General features: G+C 46.5%; 1 protein-coding gene and 1 pseudogene across 2 annotated transcripts in view; one reads left to right on the plus strand and one right to left on the minus strand.

Annotated features, from left to right (window-relative positions):
- Nucleotides 1–17,366, minus strand: part of MTM1 (myotubularin 1) — a 293,065-nt gene that overhangs the window by 95,460 nt on the left and 180,239 nt on the right. The window lies entirely within an intron of this gene.
- LOC134951054 (5S ribosomal RNA) lies at nt 2,946–3,064 on the plus strand (annotated as a pseudogene).

The raw sequence follows: 17,366 nt of genomic DNA on the forward strand, positions 1-17,366 counted from the left end.
AACTCCAACTGCATTGCAGTTGATAAATTGGTTAATTAATTTCTCTTCTCCATACCGATCAATAATGGAAGATGTTTTGACCATATGTGGGCATGCTTTACTCATGGAGGGTTTTTGTCCTATTGTTTCTAAACAATAGGACAAAAACCCTCCATGAGTTGGAGAAAGTCCAAAAATCTCAAAGATAAACTCACCAGTAGCCATTTCACCAAAAACCCCAAAAAACAGCCAACCATCAAGGGCTCCTTCCCATGTGGAAATTGTAAAGCATGCTCACATATGGTCAAAACATCTTCCATTATTGATCGGTATGGAAAAGAGAAATTAATTAACCAATTTATCAACTGCAATGCAGTTGGAGTTGTATACTGCATATCATGTAGCTGTGACAGGAATATGTGGGCATTACCACAAGAGCCCTAAAACAACGTATCCTGGAACACATAGGCTCTGTGAGAAATGCATCATCCGATATTAAAAAAATGAAAAAACTAACGTCAGTGGCGCGCCACTTTTTTTAACCATCATCAGGGCAATCCCAAAGAACTCAAAGCCTTTGGTCTGGAAAGAATTAACTTAGGAATACGCGGAGGAGATTTGATGCAAGAATTGCTCAAACATGAATCCGAATGGACCTTCAAACTTAACTGTCTTGCGCCAAAAGGCATGAACGAACACATAAATTATGGAGTTTTTATTTGATGTTCCAAATAGACACCTATATTAATGATCTTCCAACCTAACTTTTTCCCCTCCTTTTTCTTCATCTGTCCCCATCCAATCAACCTCTCTATCCAACAATTCCACTTATTCTCTCACATTTACACCAACCAACATTCATACCCATAAGGCACTCCCTATATACGTATTTACGATGACTCACCCCCTTATTCACATTCAAACTAATCGCCACACACTCATATTGCACTAACACGGCACCCATTTCCACTCACTATACATTCACTCAGAAATCACAAAAACACACAAAAACAAAATCTTATGACTCTTTTTGCTACACTATAGAAGCTGCACTCAATTACAATTTTCTCCTTTTTTCCTCTTTCAATAAACCTAGCTGCAACCTTGCTGAACCCGATACCACATTATGCTACAACCGGATCATTATTTTTAAACAAGCAAAAAAATCTTTTTCTTCTTCACTGTTTTCTTCTTTTCCCCCCCTTTTTTTCTTTTCCTTCTCTCTTCACCCTTAACCAGCAATTTATAGACACAAATCACATATGCAAATTTTAAATTCAACATCCTTTATTTTATTTTATTTACCTTATGGTTACCCAGCAACCATTAAAACATAAACACTACTAATAGATCACTATTTTCCTATCCACAACAATGGTTGCACATAACTTTTCCTGTCCCTTTCAGAACAGGAAGTGATGCAGCTAGGGTTTTTTCTATATGATGGTGCTCCGACGCCACTTCCGGTCACGGAGTTTTTACTTCGTATGCGGTCCCACTGTCAGGGCCATCTAAATATGTATTTTCATATTCCTCCATTCCTCCGTAGGCCCAATCAGCTATTCCCAGTCCAAAATCACCCTTTAATCAGCCGCACATAAACTTATGAGTGACGGCTTTTTTTGCCACTTCCGGCCCTCGTGACCGGAAGTTATGCGTCCATGTCCCGTTATGTGCCCACAGAAGTCCTATTACTACAAATGGGGATTTGTAAACAGGAAGTGATGCAACTAAGCATTTCCTGTATGATGGTATACTGACGCCATTTCCGGTCACGGAGTTTTCACTCCGATTGTGGCCTCATCATCCGGGCTAATATGTACCCCTCCACATATTGAGGCTCATCCCCAGTTATCCTCAGCCCTATGTGACCTTTCCACTCAGCCCTATATAAACCCCGAATTACGGCCACGCGCGCCACTTCCGGTCTTTTCAACCGGAAGTGACGCGACCATGTCCAGTGACGCGTCTCTGACAACTCCAGTGACTGATAAACTTCTGGTATTGGAGTTAATACCACGATCTTGGCCCCAATAATTAATTTTAAACATTTATCCTCCCTATTCATTTATTTTTATTATAAGCCCTATCTAACCATAGATACGGCCCTATGTATAATTAGAATAACATTAACCTCCGGATTTTGAAACCGGAAGTGATGCGCAGGATGCCTTTTTGACATCACACAATCTACTTCCTCCTTCCTGTGATTGGTCTGAATTTTGAGACCACCCCCCTTCTTGCCTTAAATAGACTCTCTTCCACTACCACCTCATACAGTGAACAAGCCACCTTCAGGTGAAACGGCCGTCTGTGACAAGTGGTGCTGAACAGTGCACGGTTCAGCCCACTCACCTCCTGGTATCGTATAATTGACAAAAAAATGTTTCGTCATTAATTGTTTAATTTTTTGCTTAATCTGCTATCATTTATTTACAGAGTTAAGACATTCAACGCTCATTGATGTCTCTTTTTCTCTCCCACTCTTATACCCTAATTAGTGAGATATAATTCATACTATTACGTGTGTTTTGAGATATCCCTAACAGCTGGCTTCGGCCTTCTTTTGCAGTACTCTAGGGGCATCGCCAATAGCGGAAATATTAATCCCTCTGCCCACTACTATCAGGATTAAGAATATGTAATTGAATTATGCACCATCATAATAAAAACTTTAAGATATCTGTGTAATTTCACACCATTACTCAATAGGCCCAGATAACCCGCCTCTCTCATCCATTGTCCGCTATATTAAGTTATATGACAGTGGACAGCAGAAGACGGGCTCTGAACCTATACGTTTCCTATATCTCACTTTTTCAGTACTCTCTCATCCTGACGCCAGTTATATAACTCCCCTGCAATGCTAAAAGTAACAGGGAAACTGTGCGCAATAATGGACAGCAGAAGTACTCTATCTGGTATATGCCAATAACCATACACTCTCTCATTCACAATCTATGTGATATTACTGCCATATCTCACTGGCTACGCCCAATCTCGCCTGATCTTGGAAGCTAAGCAGTGAATAGCCTGATTAGTACCTGGATGGGAGACTTCCACGGAATATTAGGTGCAGTAATAAATACCTCTGTATTCATGTGAAAAGCAGAGGTGTTGGAGCAACCCTTGACTGTTACCATTTTCATATCTATATTCCCTTCTTCTCATTGAATCTCTCTTCCTGATCATATACTCATCTAGAGCTCTCTTGCATATTGCAATTATTGATCAGAAAATTTAGAAATAGCAGATTAATCGTTACCAGGAGATACCATTACAATAGGCATTGGAAGAATTTTCTGTTATGCTGAAATTAAATTCTTAATATTTTCATCTCAGGTGTCACTGTCACCTTAAATAGTAATATTACTTGGAGAACTGCCACTCCAAAATTATTACTTCGCAAGTGAGAACCATTTGACTTTCTCCTTAAATATTATATACTATATGTGTGTTGAATTGTGTACCAGAATTTTATCACACTATAATTAAAAGTTACGTTTTAGTTTTTCAAGCGTGCCCCAACACAGAGTCTCTCTTTCTCTTTTGTAACTTTGATACCTTTTGACCCTGTCGACCTAATGTCTGTCTATGATATGGTGTCTATCTATTGACTGTCTAACCAGACACTGTCTATCATCCGCATACCATATAAAATGCCAGTCACATAATCACAATGCTTAAGGTATGCAACTCAAAGAAGTTTCTTAAAAATAAAAAAGGTATGTACTTAGAAAGTAACACATCTGTGTGTGTAATTCTGGTGACTGGGAAAGTGGAAAGTTGAATAGCAACTTCAATAGTAACTTCAGTGTTACTGAATGGGTCAGTAACTTGTTTACTCACAGATACTTTATTCGGTAACTGTACTTTATCTTCTCTCTGGGGTTACAGAATTTAAACTGGATATGTGCCATAGGCCTGTCTTAACTAAAAAATACAGACAGACATCGATGCCAGTATGAACAATGAACTCTATCTGATATTTTACCCTCCCAATATAGCAAAGTAAGACATACTGGACCAGTTAGCCATTATAACTTTTGAGACTTCATAAGAACTGCTGACCCATGCTGAGTTGTGCCATCAATGTTATTTCACAGGCTAAGGGGGGTGGAGGTTAAGACATTCTGTCCACCTAAGTGAAGAAAAAAAAAATCCCTCCTGACACTTGGCATGCACATCAGGAATTCGGTATCTGTTCAGATCAGAGGTTCTCAAACTCGGTCCTCGGGAGCCCACACAGTGCATGTTTTGCAGGTAACCCAGCAGGTGCACAGGTGTATTAATTACTCACTGACACATTTTAAAAGGTCCACAGGTGGAGCTAATTATTTCACTTGCGATTCTGTGAGGAGACCTGCAAAACATGCACTGTCTGGGCCCCCGAGGACAGAGTTTGAGAACCTCTGGTTCAGATGGTCGACAGGCATTAGGTCGACCACTATAGGTCGACATTGACATGGTCGACATGGAGACATGTTGACACATGAAAATGGTCGACATGAGTTTTTTAACCTTTTTTTTGGGGGGGGGGGGACTTCTTCATACTTTTCGATCCACGTGGACTACGATTGGAACGGTAATCTGTGCCAAGCGAAGCGGTAGCGGAGCGAAGTCACCATGCCCGAAGCATGGCGAGCGAACGCAGTGCACTAATTGGGGTTCCCAGTCACTTTACGCAAAAAAAACGACACCAAAAAATAGTTTAAAAACTCATGTCGACCTTTCATGTGTCGACCTTTCATGTGTCGACCATGTCAATGTCGACCAATAGTGGTCGACCTAATGACTGTCGACCATAACATGGTCGACCATTCATACCAGAACCTAGGAATTCATGCAGGTTTTTTGGCAGCAGATTTATAAACAAAGGGGCCTAATTCAAAGATGGATGCAGAACACATTGCGATGTGTAAAAATACTGCAGGAGGAGTCTGTAGGAAAACTCCAGCCAGCATCTGCAATCTCAATGCTGTGTCCCAAGATGCAGCACCAGATCAAGTAAAATATACAGGCTACATTGTTTATTAGTATTATTTATTAGCAGTTATTTATATAGCACACTAATATTCCGCAGTGCTAAACAGAGTATAATTTGCCCATTCACATCAGTCCCTGCCCCACTAGAGCTTACAATCTATTCCTTACCACATGTACATGCACACACACACACACACACACACACACACACACACACACACACACACACACACACACACACACACTCACACACTAGGGTTCGTTTTTTTGTTCGGAGCCAATTAACCTACCAGTATATTTTTGGAATGTGGGAGGAAACCTATGCAAGCACAGGGAAAATATATAAACTCTACACAGTTAGGGCCATGGTGGGAATAGAGCCCATGCTAGGACAAATTTAGGGATCAGGCCGCCCCTAGAAACAACATTATTGATCGCTCCCAATGCTGTCCCCTTCATGTTGGTGCCAGTCCTGATGCCAGCAGACCGCCAAAGCAGCCACAACATCATCACCCCCACCACTTCACGTGCCACAACTTACTACCCACCACCTCACGTACCACAATATACTGCCCCCCTGCAGTTGTAAAATAAAAATGTAAGTTACATTTTTAAGCCAAAAAAAAATAAGATTCTACTCACCGGTAAATCTTTCTCGTAATCCGTAGTGGATGCTGGGGACTCCGTAAGGACCATGGGGTTTAGCGGCTCCGCAGGAGACTGGGCACAACTAAAGAAAGCTTTAGGACTACCTGGTGTGCACTGGCTCCTCCCACTATGACCCTCCTCCAGACCTCAGTTAGGATACTGTGCCCGGAAGAGCTGACACAATAAGGAAGGATTTTGAATCCCGGGTAAGACTCATACCAGCCACACCAATCACACCGTATAACTCGTGATATTGTACCCAGTTAACAGTATGAAATATATCTGAGCCTCACTAACAGATGGCTCATAACAATAACCCTTTAGTTAGGCAATAACTATATACAAGTATTGCAGACAATCCGCACTTGGGACGGGCGCCCAGCATCCACTACGGACTACGAGAAATAGATTTACCGGTGAGTAAAATCTTATTTTCTCTGACGTCCTAGTGGATGCTGGGGACTCCGTAAGGACCATGGGGATTATACCAAAGCTCCTAAACGGGCGGGAGAGTGCGGATGACTCTGCAGCACCGAATGAGCAAACTCAAGGTCCTCCTCAGCCAGGGTATCAAACTTGTAGACTTTTGCAAAAATGTTTGAACCCGACCAAGTAACAGCTCGGCAAAGTTGTAAAGCAGAGACCCCTTGGGCAGCCGCCCAAGAAGAGCCCACTTTCCTCGTGGAATGGGCTTTTACAGATTTAGGGTGCGGCAGTCCAGCCGCAGAATGTGCAAGTTGAATCGTGCTACAGATCCAGCGAGCAATCGTCTGCTTAGAAGCAGGAGCACCCAGCTTGTTGGGTGCATACAGGAGATATAGCGAGTCAGTTTTCCTGACTCCAGCTGTCCTGGAAACATATACTTTTCAGGGCCCTGACTACGTCCAGTAACTTGGAATCCTCCAAGTCCCAAGTAGCCGCAGGCACCACAATAGGTTGGTTCACATGAAACTGATACCACCTTAGGAAGGAATTGGGAACGAGTCCTCAATTCCGCCTTATCCATATAAAATGCAGATAAGGGCTTTTGTATGACAAAGCCGCCAATTCTGATACACGCCTGGCCGACGCCAAGGCCCACAGAATGACCACTTTCCATGTGAGGTATTATAGCTCCACGGATTTAAGTGGCTCAACCCAATGCGACTTCAGGAAATCCAACACCACGTTGAGATCCCACGGTGCCACTGGAGGCATAAACGGGGGCTGACTATGCAGCACTCCCTTAACAAAAGTCTGAACTTCAGGCAGTGAAGCCAGTTCAATTTTGGAAGAAAATCGATAGAGCCGAAATCTGGACCTTAATGGAACCCAATTTTAGGCCCATAGTCACCTCTGACTGTAGGAAGTGCAGAAATCGACCTAGCAGAAATTTCTCCTTTGGGGCCTTCCTGGCCTCACAGTACGCAACATATTTCCGCCATATGCGGTGATAATGGTTTGCGTTCACTTCTTTCCTAGCTTTAAATAGCGTAGGGATAACTTCCTCCGGAATTCCCTTTTCCTTCAGGATCCGGCGTTCAACCGCCATGCCGTCAAACGCAGCCGCGGTACGTCTTGGAACAGACAGGCCCCCTGCTGCAGCAGGTCCTGTCTGAGCGGCAGAGGCCATGGGTCCTCTGAGATCATTTCTTGGAGTTCTGGTTACCAAGCTGTTCTTGGCCAACCCGGAACAATGAGTATAGCTCTTACTCCTCTCCTTCTTATTATTCTCATTACCCTGGGTAAGAGAGGCAGAGAAGGGAACACATACACCAACTGGTACACCCACGGTGTTACCAGAGCGTCCACAGCTATCGCCTGAGGGTCCTTGACCTGGCGCAATATCTTTGTAACTTTTAGTTGAGGCGGGACGCCATCATGTCCACCTGTGGCCTTTCCCAACGGTGTACAATCATTTGGAAGACTTCTGGATGAAGTCCCCACTCTCCCGGGTGGAGGTCGTGTCTTCTGAGAAAGTCTGTTTCTCAGTTGTCCACTCCGGGAATGAACACTGCTGACAGTGCTAACACATGATTTTACGCCCATCGGAAAATCCTTCTGGCTTATGCCATCGCCATCCTGCTTCTTGTGCCGCTCTGTCGGTTTACATGAGCGTCCGCCGTGATGTTGTCTGACTGGATCAGCACCGGCCGGTGTTGAAGCAGGGGTCTAGCCTGACTTAGGGCATTGTAAATGGCCCTTAGTTCCAGAATATTTATGTGTAGGGAAGTCTCCTGACTTTTCCATATCCAGTCCTGTATGCCGAATCTGCGGCCCCCTAGAAGATGAGCACTCTGCAGCCACCACAACAGCGACACCCTGGCCCTTGGAGACAGGGTTATCCGCCGATGCATCTGAAGATGCGACCCGGACCACTTGTCCAACAGATCCCACTGGAAAATCCTTGCATGGGACCTGGCGAATGGAATTTCTTCGTAAGAAGCTACCATCTTTCCCAGGGCTCGCGTGCATTGATGCACCGACACCTGTATACGTATTAGGAGGTCTCTGTCTAGAGACGACAATTCCTTGGACTTCTCCTCCGGGAGAAACCCTTTTTATCCTGTTCTGTGTCCAGAACCATACCCAGGAACAGTAGACGCGTCGTAGGAACCAGCTGCAACTTTGGAATATTCAGAATCCAGCCATGCTGTTGTAGCACTTCCCGAGATAGTGCTACTACGACGAACAACTGCTCCCTGGACCTCGCCTTTATAAGGAGATCGTCCAAGTACGGGATAATTATTTCGGCCATTACCTTAGTAAATACCTCGGTGCCGGGGACAGACCAACGGCAACGTCTGGAATTGGTAATGACAATCCTGTACCACAATTTTGAGGTACTCCTGGTGAAGAGGGTAAATAGGGACATGCAGGTAAGCATCCTTGATGTCCAGTGATACCATGAAATTCTCCAGGCTTGCAATAATCGCCCTGAGCGATTCAATTTTGAACTTGAACCTTCGTATATAAGTGTTCAAGGCTTTCAATTTTAGAATGGGTCTCACCGAACCGTGTGGTTTCGGTACCACAACATTTTGGAATAGTAACCCCGGCCTTGTTGAAGGAGGGGTACCTTGATTTCACCTGCTGGAAGTACAGCTTGTGAATTGCCGCCAGTACTACCTTTCTCCGAGGGCAGCAGGCAAGGCTGATGTGAGGTAACGGCGAGGGGGAGTCGCCTCGAACTCCAGCCCGTATCCCTGTGATACTATTTGCAGAACCTAGGGATCCACCTGTGGGCAAGCCCACTGGTCCCTGAAGTTCCCGAGACGCGCCCCTACCGCACCTGTCTCCACCTATGGAGCCCCAGCGTCATGCGGTGGACACAGAGGAAGCGGGGGTAGATTTTTGATCCTGGGAACTGGCTGCTGGTGCAGCTTTTTCCTTCTTCCCTTGTCTCTGTGCAGAAAGGAAGCGCCTTTGACCCGCTTGCTTTTGTGAAGCCGAAAGGACTGTACCTGAAAATACGGTGCTTTCTTAGGCTGTGAGGAAACCTGAGGCAAAACATTTTCTTCCCAGCTGTAGCTGTGGATACGAGGTCCCAGAGAACATCCTCAAACAATTCCTCACCCTTATAAGGCAGAATCTCCATGTGCCTTTTACAGGCAGCATCACCTGTCCACTGCCGGGTTTCTAATACCCTCCTGGCAGAATGGACATTGCATTAATTCTGGATGCCAGCCGGCAAATATCCCTCTGTGCATCCTTTATATATAAGACGACGTCTTTAATATGCTCTATGTTAGCAAAATATTATCCCTGTCTTAGAGTATTAATATTATCTGACAGGGTATCAGACCACGCTGCAGCAGCACTATTTATGCTGAGGCAATTGCAGGTCTCAGTATATAACCTGAGTGTGTATATACAGACTTCAGGATAGCCTCCTGCTTTTTATCAGCAGGCTCCTTCAAGGTGGCCGTATCCTAAGACGGCAGTGCCACCTTTTTTGACAAACGTGTGAGCGCCTTATCCACCCTAGGGGATATCTCCCAACGTGACCTATCCTCTGGCGGGAAAGGGTACGCCATCAGTAACTTTTTAGAAATTACCAGTTTCTTATCAGGGGAACCCACGCTTCTTTACACACTTCATTCATTCATCTGATGGGGGAACAAAACACTGGCTTTTTCTTCCCAAAAATAAAACCCCTTTTATGTGGTACTTGGGTTCATGTCAGAAATGCGTAACACATTTTTCATTGCCGAGATCATGTAACGGATGTTCCTAGAGGATTGTGTTTATGTCTCAACCTCGTCGACACTGGAGTCAGACTCCGTGTCGACATCTGTGTCTGCCATCTGAGGGAGCGGGCGTTTTTTGAGCCCCTGATGGCCTTTGAGACGCCTGGGCAGGCGCGGGCTGAGAAGCCGGCTGTCCCACAGCTGTTACGTCATCCAGCCTTTTATGTAAGGAGTTGACACTGTCGGTTAATACCTTCCACCTATCCATCCACTCTGGTGTCGGCCCCACAGGGGGCGACATCCCATTTATCGGCCTCTGCTCCGCCTCCACGTAACCTTCCTCATCCAACATGTCAACACAGCCGTACCGACACACCGCACACACACAGGGAATGCTCTGACTGAGGACAGGACACCACAAAGTCCTTTGGGGAGACAGAGAGAGAGTATGCCAGCACACACCAGAGCGCTATATAATGCAGGGATTAACACTATAACTGAGTGATTTTTCCCCCCCCAATAGCTGCTTGTATACATATATTTGCGCCTAAATTTAGTGCCCCCCCTCTCTTTTTAACCCTTTGAGCCTGAAAACTACAGGGGAGAGCCTGGGGAGCTGTCTTCCAGCTGCACTGTGAAGAAAAAATGGCGCCAGTGTGCTGAGGGAGAAGCCCCGCCCCTTTTTCGGCTGACTTTTCTCCCGCTTTTTTATGGATTCTGGCAGGGGTAATTTATCACATATATAGCCCTTTGACTATATATTGTGAAGATTTGCTAGCCAAGGTGTCTTATATTGCCCTCAGGGCGCCCCCCCCCCAGCGCCCTGCACCCATCAGTGACCGGAGTGTGAGGTGTACATGAGGAGCAATGGCGCACAGCTGCAGTGCTGTGCGCTACCTTGGTGAAGACCGAAGTCTTCTGCTGCAGATTTTCCGGACTCTTCATGCTTCTGGCTCTGTAAGGGGGACGGCGGCGCGGCTCCGGGAACGAACACCAAGGTCGGGTCCTGCGGTCGATCCCTCTGGAGCTAATGGTGTCCAGTAGGCTAAGAAGCCCAAACTACCACCTGTTAGGTAGGTTCGCTTCTTCTCCCCTTAGTCCCTTGCTGCAGTGAGTCTGTTGCCAGCAGATCTCACTGTAAAATAAAAAACCTAAATATACTTTCTTTCTAGGAGCTCAGGAGAGCCCCTAGTGTGCATCCAGCTCAGCCGGGCACAAGAATCTAACTGAGGTCTAGAGGAGGGTCTTAGTGGGAGGAGCCAGTGCACACCAGGTAGTCCTAAAGCTTTCTTTAGTTGTGCCCAGTCTCCTGCGGAGCCGCTAATCCCCAGCATCCACTAGGACGTCAGAGAAATATAAAAATAAAGAATCAACTGACCTCATCTGGCCATCGGCCTAGCACGGCTGTCATGCAGGGGAGTCTACTGTGCTGCCTGCCCCCAGCAAGTGGCACATGCCTCATGTGCCTAGTGGGAAATCCACCACTGAAACCATGACCACGGTGGTGTGAGGCAGTAATGCTAGCCATTACCAATCATGCTGGTCTACATTGTAGTGCCTTCAACATAATTAAAAATGAAGGAAGACTATAAGGTTAAAGACATTGATACATCAAGCACAGAGTGTATATGGTTGGCCCGTACATCCCGTGTCTTAATCAGCTCACAGTAAATTATTATGCTGCATTTACATCAATGCTCTGGCAGCAGGCAAACTACAACAGCAAGCTCTTATAACAGCCACTTGGGAAATGCAGTTACCAGTTATCACTGATCCCCATGACAATCACATCTTAGCAAGGGTTACACTCCAAAATGTTACTGGCTAGTTAACTTTGGAGGATGTCTGCTTGAGTACAGAGAGCAATGCAGAGTGCTAACAGTATGGGCTACCACTAGAAAGGCATACTGAAGACTGTGCAGTAATTGATAAGAAAGCTATAAAAGTTCCAATGCTTTTTTTTACGTTCATAAAGCTGTGTGAAACCAGGATCATGCAAGCCATACTAATACTGTAGTGCAGTGTACAAAGCTAAACCGTGGAGTATGCGATTTATGTTCATTGGTGGTCACCTGGTCATTACTTTACATGGCTAGTGGAACTGTACTGTATGTACACCATATAATAGTTTCTCCATCACCCCAGCAAAACTCTCCCAGGAGGATAAAGGATAAGAACAGAAAAGGGTAAGTCTTGAGTGTCTCTTCCCGTCAATAGCCTACAATAGGGGTGGGCAACGTGTGGCCCGCGGGCCGAACAGATTCTGCCCGGCCCCGCTGTCCCACACCAGTGTGCAATGACAAGCGGCCCGAATGGCTGAGCCGCTTGTCATTGCGCTACCTAGCTCCCAGAAGCGGCGCCGCAGAGGAAATCCCGGTCACGTCACTGGGTCTGCTGACCGGGATTTCCACTGTGACGTCAGGCGCTGGGCGGCACGGGGGGGGGCGGGGCCACGGCAGGAGCGGGCAGCAGGCAGCAGCAGCAGCGACTCCATGCGGCACAGCGGGCAGCCGGGATCAGGCAGCGGGCAGCAGATCTGCCACTGTTAAAAAAGGTAAAGGGATCATCATCTATGCTTAACTTTAAAAGCTGCTATATAGGTTCAGGGGAGGGGAGGGTTGGTTAGGAGGGGAGGGACTGCTATATTGGTTTAGGGGAGGATAGAGACTGCTATATGGGTCCAGGGGAGGATGGGGGGGGAGCTAGTAACTGTGCCCAGGGAGAGACAGGAGCTGTGTATACCAGCATTACACAGGATGCTGTTTGTTTTCAGCACTGTTTTTTTTATTATTATTTTTTTATTACTGGATTACTTTTTTTTTTAGACATTTTGTATTATGCCCGTAAAAAACTACATATTTAATGTATATTGTGGTGTATGTTTTTATAGTGTTACACATATACACACACTATGTTTTTATTGTTATATACATAACTATGGGCCTAATTCAGACCTGATCGCTAGCAGGCGATTTTTGCACTGCTGCGATCAGGTAGACGCCACCTACAGTGGGAGGGGGTATTCACTGTGGTTACACAGCCCGTTAGAAAATATCGTTCTTTATGCCAGCGGGGGTCCCTATACAGTGTCTACCTACTGTATATTACGTAGCCACCCTTAAAATAAGATTTTACTTACCGGTAAATCTATTTCTGGTAGTCCGTAGAGGATGCTGGGGACTCCGTAAGGACCATGGGGATGGACGGGCTCCGCAGGAGACATGGGCACTTTAAGAAAGAATTTAGTTCCTGGTGTGCACTGGCTCCTCCCTCTATGCCCCTCCTCCAGACCTCAGTTAGAGAAACTGTGCCCAGAGGAGATGGACAGTACGAGGAAAGGATTTTGTTAGTCCAAGGGCAAGATTCATACCAGCCACACCAATCACACCGTATAACTTGTGATAACTACCCAGTTAACAGTATGAAAACAACATATCATCAGTTCAAGACTGATGCAAATGTAACGTAACCCTTATTGAAGCAATAACTATATACAAATATTGCAGAAGAAGTCCGCACTTGTGATGGGCGCCCAGCATCCTCTACGGACTACGAGAAATAGATTTACCGGTAAGTAAAATCTTATTTTCTCTAACGTCCTAGAGGATGCTGGGGACTCCGTAAGGACCATGGGGATTATACCAAAGCTCCCAAACGGGCGGGAGAGTGCGGATGACTCTGCAGCACCGATTGAGCAAACATGAGGTCCTCCTCAGCCAGGGTATCAAACTTATAGAATTTTGCAAAAGTGTTTGAACCCGACTAAGTAGCAGCTCGACACAGCTGTAGTGCCGAGACCCCCCGGGCAGCCGCCCAAGAAGAGCCCACCTTCCTAGTGGAATGGGCCTTGACCGATTTTGGTAACGGCAATCCAGCCGTAGAATGCGCTTGCTGAATCATGTTACAAATCCAGCGAGCAATAGTTTGCTTTGAAGCAGGGGCCCCAATGTTGTTGGATGCATACAGGACAAACAGCGCTTCAGTTTTCCTGACTCTAGCCGTTCTGGCCACGTAAATTTTCAAAGCCCTGACCACATCAAGTAACTCTGAATCCTCCAAGTCACGAGTAGCCACAGGCACCACAATAGGTTGGTTCATATGAAAAGATGATACCACTTTTGGCAGAAATTGCGAACGGGTCCGCAATTCTGCTCTATCCATATGGAAGACCAAATGGGGGCTTTTATGTGACAAAGCCGCTAATTCAGACACTTGCCTAGCCGAAGCCAAGGCTAATAACATGACCACCTTCCACGTGAGATATTTCATCTCCACCGTTTTAAGTGGTTCAAACCAGTGTGACTTTAGGAAACTTAACACCACGTTAAGATCCCAAGGTGCCACCGGAGGCACAAAAGGAGGCTGAATATGTAGCACTCCCTTTACAAAAGTCTGAACTTCCGGTAGAGAAGCAAACTCTTTATGAAAGAAAATGGATAGGGCCGAAATCTGGACCCTAATGGAGCCTAATTTTAGGTACAAATTCACTCCTGACTGTAGGAAGTGAAGGAAACGGCCCAGCTGGAATTCTTCCGTAGGAGCCTTCCTGGCCTCACACCAAGAAACATATTTTCGCCATATACGGTGATAATGTTTAAATGTCACATCCTTCCTAGCCTTTATCAGCGTAGAAATGACCTCCTCCGGAATGCCTTTCTCTGCTAGGATCCGGCGTTCAACCGCCATGCCATCAAACGCAGCCGCGGTAAGTCTTGGAACAGACAGGGCCCCTGTTGCAACAGGTCCTGTCTCAGAGGAAGAGGCCACGGATCTTCTGTGAGCATTTCTTGCAGATCTGGGTACCAGGTCCTTCGTGGCCAATCTGGAACAATGAGGATTGTTCCCACGCCTCTCTTTCTTATAATCCTCAACACCTTGGGTATGAGAGGAAGAGGAGGAAACACATAGAATGACTGGAACACCCACGGTGTCACCAGGGCGTCTACAGCTACTGCCTGAGGGTCTCTTGACCTGGCGCAGTACCTCTGTAGCTTTCTGTTGAGGTGGGATGCCATCATGTCCACCTGTGGCAGTTCCCACCGACTTGCAATCTGTGCGAAGACTTCGTGATGAAGTCCCCACTCCCCCGGGTATAGGTCGTGTCTGCTGAGGAAGTCTGCTTCCCAGTTGTCCACTCCCGGAATGAACACTGCTGACAGTGCGCTTACATGATTCTCCGCCCAGCGAAGAATTCTGGTGGCTTCCGCCATTGCCACTCTGCTCCTTGTGCCGCCTTGGCGGTTTACATGAGCCACTGCGGTGATGTTGTCTGACTGGATTAGAACTGGTTGGTCGTGAAGTAAGGTCTCCGCTTGACGTAGGGCGTTGTATATGGCCCTTAGCTCCAGGATGTTGATGTGAAGACAAGTCTCTTGACTTGACCAAAGACCCTGGAAATTTCTTCCCTGTGTGACTGCTCCCCAACCTCGGAGGCTTGCGTCCGTGGTCACCAGGATCCAATCCTGAATGCCGAATCTGCGGCCCTCGAGAAGGTGAGCACGCTGCTGCCACCACAGGAGTGACACCCTGGCCCTGGGGGACAGGGTGATCAACCGATGCATCTGTAGATGTGACCCGGACCACTTGTCCAGTAGGTCCCATTGGAAAGTCCTTGCATGGAACCTGCCGAAGGGAATGGCCTCGTATGACGCCACCATCTTTCCCAGGTCTCGAGTGCAATGATGCACTGACACCTGTTTTGTTTCAATAGGTTCTTGACCAGAGTCATGAGTTCCTGGGCCTTCTCTATCAGGAGATAAACCCTCTTCTGGTCCGTGTCCAGAATCATGCCCAAGAAGGGCAGACGAGTCGTAGGAACCAACTGCGACTTTGGAATATTGAGAATCTAGCCGTGTTTCTGTAACACTTTCAATGAAAGAGATACGCTGTTCAGCAACTGCTCTCTTGATCTCGCTTTTATGAGGAGATCGTCCAAGTACGGGATAATTGTGACACCTTGCTTCTGCAGGAGCACCATCATTTCCGCCATTACCTTGGTGAAAATCCTCGGGGCCGTTGAGAGACCAAACGGCAACGTCTGAAATTGGTAATGACAATCCTGTACCGCAAATCTTAGGTACGCCTGATGAGGTGGATAAATGGGGACATGAAGGTACGCATCCTTTATGTCCAGTGACACCATAAAATCCCCCCCTTCCAAGCTCGCGATGACCGCTCTTAGCGATTCCATCTTGAACTTGAACCTTTTCAAGTATAGGTTCAGAGATTTTAAATTCAATATGGGTCTGACCGAACCGTCCGGTTTCGGGACTACAAACATGGTCGAATAATAACCCCTTCCCTGTTGAAGGAGGGGAACCTTGACCACCACCTGCTGAAGATACAATTTTTGTATTGTGTTTAACACTATCTCCCTCTCTTGGGGGGAAGCTGGTAGGGTCGATTTGAAATACCGGCGAGGAGGCACCTCTTCGAATTCCAGCTTGTAACCCTGAGACACAATTTCTATTGCCCAGAGATCCACCTGGGAATGAACCCACATGTGGCTGAAATTCCGAAGACGTTCCCCCACTGGGCCCGACTCCGCCAGTGGAGCCCCAGCGTCATGCGGTGGATTTTGCAGAGGACGGGGAGGACTTCTGTTCCTGGGAACTAGCTGCGTTGTGCGGCTTCTTTCCTCTGCCCCTACCTCTGGCAAGAAAGGACGCACCTCGGACTTTCTTGTTTCTTTGTGAACGAAAGGACTGCATTTGATAATGCAGTGCTCTCTTAGGCTGTGAGGGAACATAAGGCAAAAAATTTGACTTTCCAGCTGTAGATGTGGAGACCAGGTCCGAGAGACCTTCCCCAAACAATTCCTCACCCCTGTAAGGTAAAACCTCCATATGCCTTTTTGAGTCAGCATCACCTGTCCATTGCCGAGTCCACAGGACCCTTCTGGCAGAAATCGACATAGCGTTTATTCTAGAACCAAGTAGACTAATGTCTCTTTGAGCATCTCTCATATATAGGACAGCGTCTTTAATATGCCCCAGGGTCAATAATACAGTATCCTTATCTAGGGTATCCAATTCCTCAGATAAGGTATCCGTCCATGCCGCTACAGCACTACACACCCAGGCCGACGCAATTGCCGGTCTTAGTAAGGTACCCGAATGTGTATAAATGGACTTCAGGGTAACCTCCTGTTTGCGATCAGCAGCATCTTTGAGGGTAGCCGTATCCTGGGACGGCAGGGCTACCTTTTTGGATAAGCGTGTTAAAGCTTTGTCCACCCTAGGGGAGGATTCCCATCGTAGCCTATCCGTTGGCGGGAAAGGATACACCATAAGAATCCGTTTGGAAATCTGCAGTTTTTTATCTGGAGATTCCCAAGCTTTTTCACATAACTCATTCAGTTCGTGTGAGGGGGGAAAAGTTACCTCAGGCTTCTTTCCCTTATACATATATACCCTCGTGTCAGGGACAGGGGTTTCCTCTGTGATGTGCAAAACATCCTTTATTGCTATAATCATATATCGAAGGGATTTAGCCAATTTTGGTTGTAACTTTGCATCATCGTAATTGACACTGGAGTCAGAATCCATGTTGGTATCTGTGTCAACAATTTGGGATAGTGGGTGC

Source organism: Pseudophryne corroboree, chromosome 8 (genome assembly GCF_028390025.1).
Source record: "Pseudophryne corroboree isolate aPseCor3 chromosome 8, aPseCor3.hap2, whole genome shotgun sequence".
Classification (NCBI taxonomy): domain Eukaryota; kingdom Metazoa; phylum Chordata; class Amphibia; order Anura; family Myobatrachidae; genus Pseudophryne; species Pseudophryne corroboree.